Consider the following 12412-nt stretch of genomic DNA (forward strand, 5'->3'; position numbering starts at 1 on the left):
TGCACCAAATTTACAGTTGATGCAATCTCTCGGTGTATCATTGTGTTGGAGATATTTCTACGCAGCTTTCAGTCGCCTATAGTGAAGCATGCACGTGTCACTGGAGTGCTTCCAGACCTAACAAACGACTAACTCTGATGCAACTGAGTCGGATCTTTATTGCTTATCACATGTAGTCAGTGACAATATCGCTGAATTTAGAGCAGATTTTTCTATTCCAGAGTTGATGGACCATCGTGGCTGTACAACATGGTCCCAGGGTTCGTACAGTTTTTTAACGCCAAAATTCGAGGGTTTTGACGGTCTTTCAAGTCCCTGTGAATCATTCTTCAAGGACATAGAACAGCATCCCACATAGGAATTTTTTCGCTGTAACAATGTACCAAAACACTATGCACAGCTTATCGCATCAGAAATAAAAAAAGTGGATCAAAAATTTACAATCTTCATCACATGAAGTTTCAGCATGGTCAAAACTTCACAACATTAATGCAGCTGCCGACACATCTGTTGTACCATCTGCTGGTAATTAGGTGATGTTCATCAGTTCTCCCATTTTAATTTTTGCTGTCTTTGGCCTGTTTGTTTTCACTAAGAAGGCGATGTTCGTATGGCGCTTCCATTTTTTTCGAGAAGTGATCTGAAAGCCGTCAGAACCGCAACGATTACTTCCAGTTCTTTTTTTTCTTTCCATGTTGACAATTTGTTGACAGCTTCTACGCCACAGCCTGATGCTGAGTGTAAGTAACCGCACTTAAGGCACCTCAGTGAGAACCTACAAGCGTTAGCACTGTGTCTAAATTTCCAGCAGTTACGGCACTGTAGTGTTCATGTCGACGACGACTCAACACGGGATAGGTACGGCCATGCCTTCACTTCAGGCGGGCGTGTTACGAGACGATAACGCTCTCACATGGCACCCGCCCATAGCCTACTGATCTATGACATCTGTGAACAAACAACGCCAGCCGTAGAGACCATCTTAGAAAGCCTCGCGATTGATATTGGTGGGTTCACCACGAACAAAGCCCTTCACGCAAGCGAGATGGGGTGGCACGAAGGCGCGAACTGCAATGGATACAAACATCGTGCAAGCAAGCACATTATTTAAGCATTGAACACTAAATGACTTACATATAATACAGGCGTTGCCCGAGGAGGCATAGTCCAGAGCTGCATAAACTGAGACCAAACATAGCCAGCACCAACCACGAATATGAAGTTACTAGAAGTTACGTAGCTAAACGTAGCCATTTTAAAATTCCCCCTTACAGTGATGCCAACCGAAGGCAACGTTTTATCCCGAAATTGACCACCGAAACTTCTCTAGATTACGAGCAAAATCTTTAGATTGACTTTTTAAAGCTAATTGACCTTTAACAAAGTGTAAAGGCAGATCGCTCTCTGAACCATTTATTTTTAATCTTATTAGAAGTAAAAAGCAGCATATTAGCTGCTTTTTACTGGAAGTCTTTTTTCTCATTTTCTGCTTGGAGATTGAGTCAGTTTGCTTTGCCACTTTACCAGCTCATTGAAGGTATGAAGGCATAGATGTAATCCTCCTGGTGGTTATGGTGTTTTACTAGAGGGCAGTGACTATTCCGACCCTCGTGAAAATAGCGCTTCGTTATTCTGACGCGGGTCAGAATAAGCAAACGCTATTTTCACGCAACTTGGCTTGGATCTGTGAAAGATTGTGGCTTTTTGCCTAAACTTTACGACGACGATTCAGGCAACCTACAATAGGCATGTTTTATTTTTTATTTTTTGTGTGTGTGTTATCGACTGCACACTTACGTCGATGTTCGTGTGCGGCTATTTATCGTTGCCCGTGTGCTCAGAGAACACCCATACACTTGTGTGCTTGTTGAGGAGTGAATAATGGGATCGTTGGTCTTTGAATGCGTGTGTTATCGGCTGCACACTTACGTAATTTGTGCTCGGTATGGCTTTTGTGTGGTGCCTTTGTGTGGTGCGTGTGCGGTGGTCGATTTGTGGCCATCCGTTCGTTGTACTGGTTGTACCAGGTATACTGTGCGCGTTTCAAGGAAAGTACGTTTTTCACTTGCATGACCATACAAAGCGTTCGGCAAACTGCGCGATTGTGTCGGCTCAGCGAAGCTGCTTTTCCGTCTCGATTGAGGAATACATTTCGATCGCGATTGAGCGCGAGTTCCTTAATCGCGATTGCCTTATGCGGAAGGGAGTCCATTGCGGTCACGAAATTCCATCCGATCGAAAGTGCGGCAAGTTTGGCAGGTTTGTAAAGATGCATGACTTCGGAATGAGTAGCGCATAAACAACGGAGGCAAAGAAGACGTAGACAGAACAAGCGCTGAACTTCAACCCATGTTTATTGGGGAACATACATGAATATATACTAACTCTAATCACGAAGATCTCACGCATCGCGCTTATAAATGACAGTTCTAAAAAACCCTTTACTCCATCAAGGAAGAAACTGACCCTACCAAGTAAGGAACCCCGCATGCGTCGCCTGCAATGATACCCAAAGATGCAGTATCGAAAAATACACAACAATAACTCTGTCATAAAGAAAACCATCAAAATGAAACCATGCACGCATTGCAATTACAAAGTGCAACATTAGGCAGGTATGTTAGGGAATGACAATTATTTATCAAAGAGGTCTACAGACACACGGAGCCTTGCCTCTGGATAATGCAAGCCTCAGTTATTTGTTGAGTTACTTGTACCCTGTGACGGAATAAAACAGAGGCTAGTTCAAACAGCGGCTTGCATCCACAGTGACTGCACTGCAAGGTCAAATTTGATGTCGGAGCACGTTTCAAAGAGGTGCGGTGTTTGCCAGACGAATTTTCATACAGTGGCCAGTCTGGCCTACGTAAACTTTTTCACATGAAAAGAGAATCAGTTATACTACCCCTTTAACGCACGGCACAAATCAAAGGCTGTGTTTCACGGTGCATTCCCCTCTTGCTTTTCTTTTTTGTCAATACTGAAGTCTTGCACAAGGCCCCTTTAGCTTATTCTTGGTGGAAAAAATCACATTCACATTATAGCAGTCACCACTCGTAGTGATGGGACACACCATGAACATAGGGCATCACTCAAAGTGGCCTTTCTTCACTTCTTTCTGGTGGCACCAACTTGCCACTATCACTTGTAGCCACTATTACTGCACCAAGGTAACCCGTCTCTTATCATCAGGTGCAGGCATAGGTGTGCGCAGGGTTCCCCTTCAGGGGGTGCGAAGGTTCATCACAGTGCCCTCCCTATTAAGTCAATGTATGGGGCAGACTTTGCATCCCCCCTCTTAGGTGACCAGGGGGCCGGCCGCCTCCCTGCCCCCCCCCCCCTGCACACGCCTATGGGTGCAGGCAAGATTTTGAAATGGCAGTCTGGATAAATGAATTAGCAATGCCGTTTTCTACAAGTGTAGAGTGGCCAGACTGATAGCTGTGCAAACCCTTTTGCAATCTTGGCTTATACTGCCAGCGTATCTCATCAGGGCAAAAAACCAAATCAGGGTGGATGTTGTGGACAGGTGTTTCTTTTTTCTTTTTTTGGCTCTTTGAGTTCTTGAAAGTTCCACGCATCGAGCATACAGCCCCCGTGCCTCTTGGCCTTTGAGCATTCAAAGTGCGCCTGACTAAAACTGTTACTGTAATCCCCTCCGAACTGGGCTATAAAATGGGGGACACATGCACCACTGTCAATAGCTGTTTTTGTGGGTGAGTGTTTGTTATGCAAGGAGGAGAGCTCAGCGAACTACAAGAAATGTCAGTCACCAGTGAACCTTTCGAGCTACGTGGACTTTCCTTTTTCTTGATGTGTCAGATAAATAAGCTTGTTTTTTTCTAATCACTGGCTTTGTTTTACTTTTGGGTGGTCTATGACTAGAGCAGTCGAGTCATAGAGACCACAACCTACTGTACTCCTGACCTGCCCAGATAGTGAGGTTCCTATGGGAGCGCGCGTCCCCGCTCTCGTTCAAACGCTAGCCCTAGGTGGCGCTTCCTATAATCTGTTCGTCTGCTACTCTGCTCTCACAGTACAGTTAGCATAGTTTAGCATACCCATGAAACGAGCGAGTGAAATCGAACTTGCCCTTTGTTGTTGCCATCCATCTTCGTGTATCCATGCGAATACACAGTCTAAATTTACCAAAAGGCAAGGGTATAATTGACTGTGCACTTGTTGCCACACGTGTGGCATGCGGGTAGCTGTGTAGGAGGGTGTCGGTAGCAGTGTGGGACCATTGCATTGTAGTTGTGGGCGCAGTAGCACCCGCATGAAGCGGCTGCCCAGCACACATGGTCCAAAGTCAAGGGCCCAATCGAACTCGGCAGCAGGCCCCTGCACAACTTCATCTTTCTCCTCCTTCGCTTCAGCTCTTCGGCGTCCTTAGCTGGCCAAACCAAAACAGAACCATCACATGGGTAAAGCACATTGTGCATCATAGTGGAGACATTGTTTCCAAGCACTGTGATAAAAATACCAGACTCTTGCTCATCAGTGAAACTGCTCATGCAAGCAAACACATCAAAGCACTTAATATAGGCTTCCAGATTATTGTTTGATGGACAGAGCTGAGGTTTATGTCCAATGCATAGTTGGCTGGCTTTTGCACTTGGCTCTGTGCCCAACATAGTGACTGAACTTCTACTCATACACAACTGCCATTGGTCACTATACCATCCTCACTGCCTCCGTTATATATGAAGAAGACAACAGGCAGAAGACAGTTTATTCAGTGGTAGCTTGCCACACCAACAGAAATTTGAAAAAAGACCCACCCCCTTCATATCCCATTAGGTTTTAGAACAACACAGGTGCCATTGCTTGCATGGCTGCTTACAACACACACATCAGGTTTGTGGTGAGTATCTGAAAAACCTCACTGCTACATGCTCTGTCCATTTCCACTTATCACTTTTTGTTTTTCAATATAGGAGTTGATATATGAAGTCAGTGTCTTATAGCGACTGAATTCTGGGCTCACTAGACACAAGCATTGACCTGCAAGTGAAAGATGCGCTTGAATTTTATTGTGCTTCACATCTCTGCAGGTAGCAGCAGAAGGTGCATTGTCATTTAATGTATGGCAGATGCTGTATCTTCTAACAGATAAATTTATTGTTGTCCTCTCCATGAAGAGTTCCCACTGCCCTTAAAAAGCACTGGGCTCAATGAGCCACCTGTTGAAAATATTTCTCGAAGTATTGCTACTATTACCTGTGCAATCAGGTCGAGCCATTTCCAAACGTGCCCATCCTCTACAGCTCAAAAAAACCAAGATCAGGACCACAAGTTGTGCTCGACCCATTACCACATTGCTTTTGCCACATCACACTTTTCGTTAACATTAATGGACTCATTTGCCTATTTTTCATTTTCTACACCCAAACATTTAAAGCATTAGATGCTGGATGCCTTGTCTGGAATTAAGCATGTGTGCCTGGAGACCACCCACAAAGGGGCTTCTAACAGGGCTACTGTCTTATATGTCTTATTCCATCATGCTGTATTCCATCATGTTTACCACGCTGCCAAATTACTGACACACCTTAATTCTTGCCTTCTTGCTGGACGAACTTGTAAAAACAATAAATTTGTATTTCATTCACCTCTATTTCAATCATCATTCACAGTGTGTACGAAAAAAGTTGGTTTCCTCTATCTCATACCCTTGAGCTTCGAAACAGGATGTGACAGTCTTGTGTGCTTTAAAATAAAATGATATTCATACCCTTGCTTCCTCTGTGGCTTTGTTCAGGGCCGTACCCAGGGATTTTCTTTGGGGGGTGTTTGTGTGTAGAACGGCCAACTTTGGCAACATGTGGTCGCTGTGAAGGCATGCAAATATTTGACTATCACCCGAAAAGTTAAAGAATGAAAAAATTTCGGGGCTGTCAGAACCCCCTCATCCCCCCCCCCCTTAGTTACGGCCCTGGCTTTGTTGATGCCATGGGGCACATGCATAGTCCCTGTACTGCTCTAGCCATGTTGCGTGAAACACAGCAAAGAAAACACTATTCTTTATGGTAAGATTCATTCAAACAAGCCCAGTAGGGGGGAGGGATTCGGTGACAAATTGCTCACAGGGTTCTTTTCTATGTTAAACAGAGTTATGTGATTGTGTCAACAGAGAAACAGATAAATACCAGAGACCAAGGTGAGAAAAATATTGCATCTACGCCCTCCTGAATATAATTATTTTCTTTTGTTATGACTAAATCCTCCGCTCATTTTTTTTAGCATGTGTCTATGCTAAGCAATCTTCTGATACACAATAGTGCCAAAATATCCTGCGTCAAGTTAGGGCTGTGCTTGCTGGGTCACATTTAGCAGGTGTCTTAATTAGTAGGCTGCATCTGCATGGGCTGGATTAAGCCATGCATTTCTTTATGAGAAAGAAATTGAACAGCACCATAAAGACAAGCTTGGGAGAAAATGATGCACACAATACATGTTCTGTTGCCTTCTCTCTATTTCATCTACAGCGCTGTTCGATTCCCTCCTAAAAAAAGCTGTATTCAATAGTACACCTGCAGTGTGTGCTACCAAGCACATTCCGAACAAGTGCTCCACACAAACCGTAGGGTATCTCATTTAAGAGTCAAGTATAAGCAGAAGCTCTCTCGTACAGTGTTGAGGAGCTGCCACTCCAGAACTGGAATGACTCCGGAATCATTCCACATTTTCGCGACCCCGGAATGGAATGTGAGTGGAATGGGGACAACGCTTGGACAAATGGGAATGGAAGTAAGCACCTTTTGCATGGAATGGGAATGGAATTGCTTCTTTTTCCAAAAATAGAGCACGTTTTCGTTTACGTGCTGTTTTTCAAACTTCAAACATTAGTAAGTCAGAGCCTTGATTTAACAATAAGACAGTATTTTTAAAATGACTTGGCTGATTACAAGCACGGTACATTAATAAGCAATGTGCCTACTACAAACCAAGGAAGAAGTTAGTGTACAAACAAATGCATTATCCCAGCAGATACCAAAGGGAGAAACAAATTATCCCTGCGCATTGGTTTCCATTGATACCCCAACATGGAAGTGGCATCTATGCATAGTCTGATCTTTATCTCACAAGCAGTTTAGTACCTGACACACATAAATAACCTTTGTAACAAGGAAGACATTGCATACCTGCACACAGGCGAACACAGAAAGTTCTCACCCCATCCATGATTGCGAGGCGCGCTTGACAAGCGTGAGTGCAGACGAGCAGTGTGGCGCAGTTTCCGTATTCGATGCAAAGGCACAAGGTGCCCGAGCGGTGCACTGTTCCAACTAATACCAGCAGATCTAGAGGGCTTTATTCCCCATTAACAAAATCTTAGTTTTCTCCATATTCACAACTGCTCCAGACGCGGGGAAACTGCTTAGTCTTCTTGAATACTACTTTTGTCAGTATAAAAGTATGCTATGCCGTCATTTAATCACTAACACACTTAACCTATTAAGCAATATTAAAACCTCACCATTCGTTCAAACATGCTGACCATGCAAATACTGCCCCTATCGGAATTAGTAGGGTGTTGTACTGCACAAGATATGTCACCAAGCTACTATTCCTCAACGTTGGTAACGTGTTTTGTGTACTTTTGCAGTTCTTAATGCATTCTGATGACATCAGCGCTATGGGGCATTGATTCTTAACTCGATAAAACTATCAAGATGCCTTTCCTACGTTGAGGAATTACAGTAATGGAATTGAACTGCCCAGCCACTCCCGGAGTGGGAATAGGCTCAGTTTCTTCATTCCGAGGAATTGAAAGGAATGGAATTGCGGCAAGTTCTGATTCCCCGGAATGGAATTGGAATGGAATGGAGGCGCCCATTCCGTAACACTGCTCTGGTACATATGCATGGGTTCTAAAAAAAAAAACTGGATATGCATTACCAGAAAGTTAAATGCATGCCAGAGATTCTAAAGCTGGAGAGAAGGGTTTCAAGATGCAAAGTATGCAGGTGAGGTGGTGATGGGAGCGATGTGGTTGGGGATCGAGGCCGTCCGCCGTTCCAGCCTTTGGCTGTGCAATGGAAAAATGATGATGAGCAAGCGACAGTATGCACGTATGCACACCGGGCGAGCGACGTTAAGTTGATGGCCTGTGCACAGTGAAATGCACGAAGGGGTCGAATAATTGTTGGGTCTATGGCGAAGTAAACTGTTACAAAATTATGATATAATGATAAGTTCGCGAGACGAGAACAATGTGCTAGGGCATGGGTCTCAACTGGGTTCCGCGGAACCCAGGGTTCAGTGACGGACATAGATCTTAGGGTTCCGCGAGCGGCCAGAACGAATACAACCCGCTCTCACATTTGCATTGGCATTTGACATTTCACACGATCGAAGCCATATCGTACGCAGCCTCCGCATATCGGGTGTCTGCGGGCAGCGAGAGACCCGCGTAGTAGCAGAAATTAAAGACTCGTTCGTTCTAGTACGTGCGTGCATGAAACTTGCACGACTTCCCCGAAACACGAAACTCTATAAAACGTTTTTATAGAGGTTTGTAGAGGTTTAATGTTTTAAAGATGTTTATATAGATTTTGTGTTTCAGGGGTTATGCGGACCCGTCATTTAGGCTTAGCTTTACCCACCAGTGTATCGGTCGATGGCCGCTTCGCGTGCGATGGGCATGACTCCTTTTTCATTTGCAAAAAATAAAACAGGCCTCTGTACGTCCGGCACTTCGTTTGCGTGAACACATGCTTACGCTGTGCGGTGCCTGTAGCATGCAGTGTATGGTCGGCGGGCGGTTTGCGCGACTCGCGGAGCGGCGAGGGAGCTCTACCTCACCGGCGATGGCTTTCGAGATTAAAAGAAAGAGAGGCCAACGCAGGCAAGTGGTTAATATCGTGGTTGCAGCGTAGATAGGCGTCATCCCCCCGGTTTCGATTGTCTTCATGCTCAAGAAAAAGTTAGGGGTTCCGCGGCACTCTGGAAAAACCGTGTTGAGGTTCTCCAAAGCCAGAACGTTTGAGGACTCCTGTGCGAGGGGGTCCAAACCAGAATCGGCTTTTAACGACGAAACGCTGATATCGAATGAGAATGATGAATAAATATCCCTTACGACGCGATTTTCTGCGGATTCTAAGTGCTGCTGAGGTAGATATCTGGTGAGAATTCCATAAGGGTGAGGGATATTCACGTTTAAGTCTAAGTTTTGATGTTTTTGTTGATGTACAATGTTGGGAACGCACGTTGTATGCGAGTAAAATTACATGTTGAGAAGCACCGCGCAAGTGTTACGTTTCAGAAAACCTAAAGTTTTGCTTGTAGATGATGTGATGTTGGTCACATGAGAGCATCATGCAGTTGATTGAAGTCATGTATGATCGTACTGCCTAAAGTACTTGAATTAGTTCACTGTCAATGGAGGTGTTGTCAAGTCTGAAAGGGAAGTGATATCGATTATGGCTGTGAGAAATTGGCATGGATTTACATTTTTAAGTATTTAAGACGCATGATCCACTGGTCACACCAGTTCTTAGTATTAAATCATTCAGAATGAATCATTCTGCAATAAAATGCGAATGTTATTGTTATTGACAGATCAATAAAGAACGCAGTCATCAATAATTCGAATGTGAGAGGAGACATGGTAGACCACTCATATGAGAATAAGAGGGGACGTAAAACTGAACTCTGGGGGACGCCTGATGTTACTGGGAGAATTATGAAGCAGTACTGTTAATAATAATGACAGATGGTGGTTGGTTACGAAAAAATTATTTCATCCATGTTATGACATTAGAGTGCAAGCTAGTGATCGTTGATGAGCTACTTTATCAAATGTCTTTGCAAAGTAAAAAAAAAAATGTGTCGGTTACAATGTTATTATCAAGATTTGGGTAGAGGTCATGTAGAAATGAAGCTGAGTTGCACCATGCATAGACCCTTAATTATGAAAGCCATGTTGTGACAGATGGACAAAGTTATTGCTGTTCAAAAAATTCATAACATGTGAAAATATGATGTGTTCCATGATTTTGCAAACGACACCAGTGATGGATATGGGACATGTTTTGCAATAGTTAAGGGCGATTGGCAGTTACCTGATTTGTAGACTGGAACTACCTTGCTCTTTTCCACTCGTCTGGAAGAGTGCCTGGTAGCGATGGTCGTGAGAACAGCAGGTTTAGATTCATGGCAGAGATCTGTACTTGACATTTCTTAAAACCTTTGAGGTGATTTCATCGCACTGGCTGATGAGGATAACTAATTATGAATGTCACTTAGTGCAGATATTCTGACTGGTGAAAAAATAACATCAGGCATTGAAGGCATGACAGGAGCAGCATATGCAAGAAAATGCATGAGAGGTTCAGTTGTAAACATATAACAACCAACAGAATTAACATATTGGCAAAGTCTAGTCGGATAAAATTTCACAGTCCTTAGAAATTCCGATGCCAAGGGATGAGTTAGGGTTGGTTATCTGCCAGAACTTGTTGGGGTTATTACTAAGCATTCAGGGTCCCGAATGTTTGTTTTGTATATAAATTTTGAAAAGTATTATAATACCCATGTTTTCTATATACCAAGAAATAATGTACTGAAGCCAATCTAACACTTATAAATATATGATATCCTGAAACTTCTGTATGCTTGGATCCCTGATCTCGAGTGGTAGAGCCACCATTGGCATCTTGAAGAATTTCTGCCTAATTTACAATAATCAAGATTAGATAAACTTTTTCCAGTATGTAAACAGCATTCTTGCCTTTAATTTTTATAAGTCCAGATTCAGATATTATGTTTAATTTTTCCCGAAGCGATTTTGCTGCACATATAGCTTCTCCATATATCTAATGTACCTGAGATCATAAGTCCAAAATTGTCGTGATCACACTTGTTTTCCCATTCTACAGAAATTAGTTTTATGACTGAAGACTTCAATTCAACCCTTCTGGCATCAAAGCATATTGCAGCTGCACTCCATTCGAAATCTCCATTGCATATTTAAATTATATGAATGTTTAAATGCCAGTCACGCACATGCCATATGAAATCACGCACATGAGGGCTTGCGCAGCTATATGCTTCGAATTAAACCAATGAGCAGGTTTCATCAATCTTGCTGATACATGCTGCATGCTCGCATATTTGTTTTGACTCACCGTCATAACTGTTGCTACCTCTCTACCCTTAACGTTTTGTAAAGTAACATATATAGCGTTAATGTGTAGCCCAGATCCACATGCATAATAATAGCTTTTCTGTAGCCTAGGTTGTCTTGACAAGTTTCTGAGCTTCACTGGAGGATGAAAATGTTATGCGGTGAATCACACAAAAATGCGTTGAGGTGAAGCATTTTTTTGCTGTGCAGTGAAGTATACTAAGAAGGGCACTGTCACGGCCGAGGAAGTACACCAGAGGTCTTTATGCAACTTGGAAATAACGAAGGAACTCAAAAGAAGTTGTGAACCACATGCAGTGTGTGATGGAACGAAGATGAGAGGTGTAACATATCATATCTACCTACAAGAGAGCAGAGTGGACTCTGGAGAACAAACAGGGGCAGCTGCCGACATTCTAGCTGAAATTCAGCGAAAAAAAGTGGATATGAGCAGGTCACGTCATGTGGGGGACGGATAATTGACGATCATCAGAGCGACGGATTGGATATTAAGAGATGGGAAACATATATACAGAGGATGTCAGAAGGTTGGATGGTATGATATGAAATTAAGAAATTTGCAGGCGTAAAATGGCTCTCGCAGCTAACTGGAGCTAAATAAAAGGAGCCCTGCAGGGGACATAAATAGGAGACTATGATGAAACCTTACATGCGTTGTCTCTAGTCATAGTACAATCCAGTGGTAACTGTACGTTACTCATCAGGCATTCAGAACTGCTATTGATTTGGTTATCTAAGCTTTCAATATTACCGTCTCTGTCTGAATTTCTCCCTTGCGATGACTCATTCACTCGCACCTTCTCTACACATCGAGTGAAAACAACAATGTAATTATGCAATGAACTACACTATTATAAATTATAATTGTGTGACATATAATTGTCAAGTGGCCTTATAGGTAACATAGTAATTTGCAGTGAAGCATTGTTGGTGTGCCTTGTAAGCACAGTTACTTTGCATACTGTTTAATTTGCAGTGTGTAATCTATGTCTTGCATGAGATTGTCTAGATGTAAAGAGATTAAACTATCAAGGTGTGTTCAGTGAGTAGTTTCTGCAGCCGCAAGCAACATTTACAGAGAACTTTGCGGCTTCACTGCATCAACTTGTTGTGCATTTTGTCTGGAATGGCTTGGTAGCACACGCTGCAGTTGACTAGCTACACCTTTTTTAGGAGGGAATCAAACAGCACTGTTGATGAAATAGAGAGTAGAGAGGAAGGCACAGACATGTGAATGTGTTCTTGTCATTTTCACCCATT

The sequence above is a fragment of the Rhipicephalus sanguineus genome, chromosome 10 (assembly GCF_013339695.2).
Source record: "Rhipicephalus sanguineus isolate Rsan-2018 chromosome 10, BIME_Rsan_1.4, whole genome shotgun sequence".
NCBI classification, from domain to species: domain Eukaryota; kingdom Metazoa; phylum Arthropoda; class Arachnida; order Ixodida; family Ixodidae; genus Rhipicephalus; species Rhipicephalus sanguineus.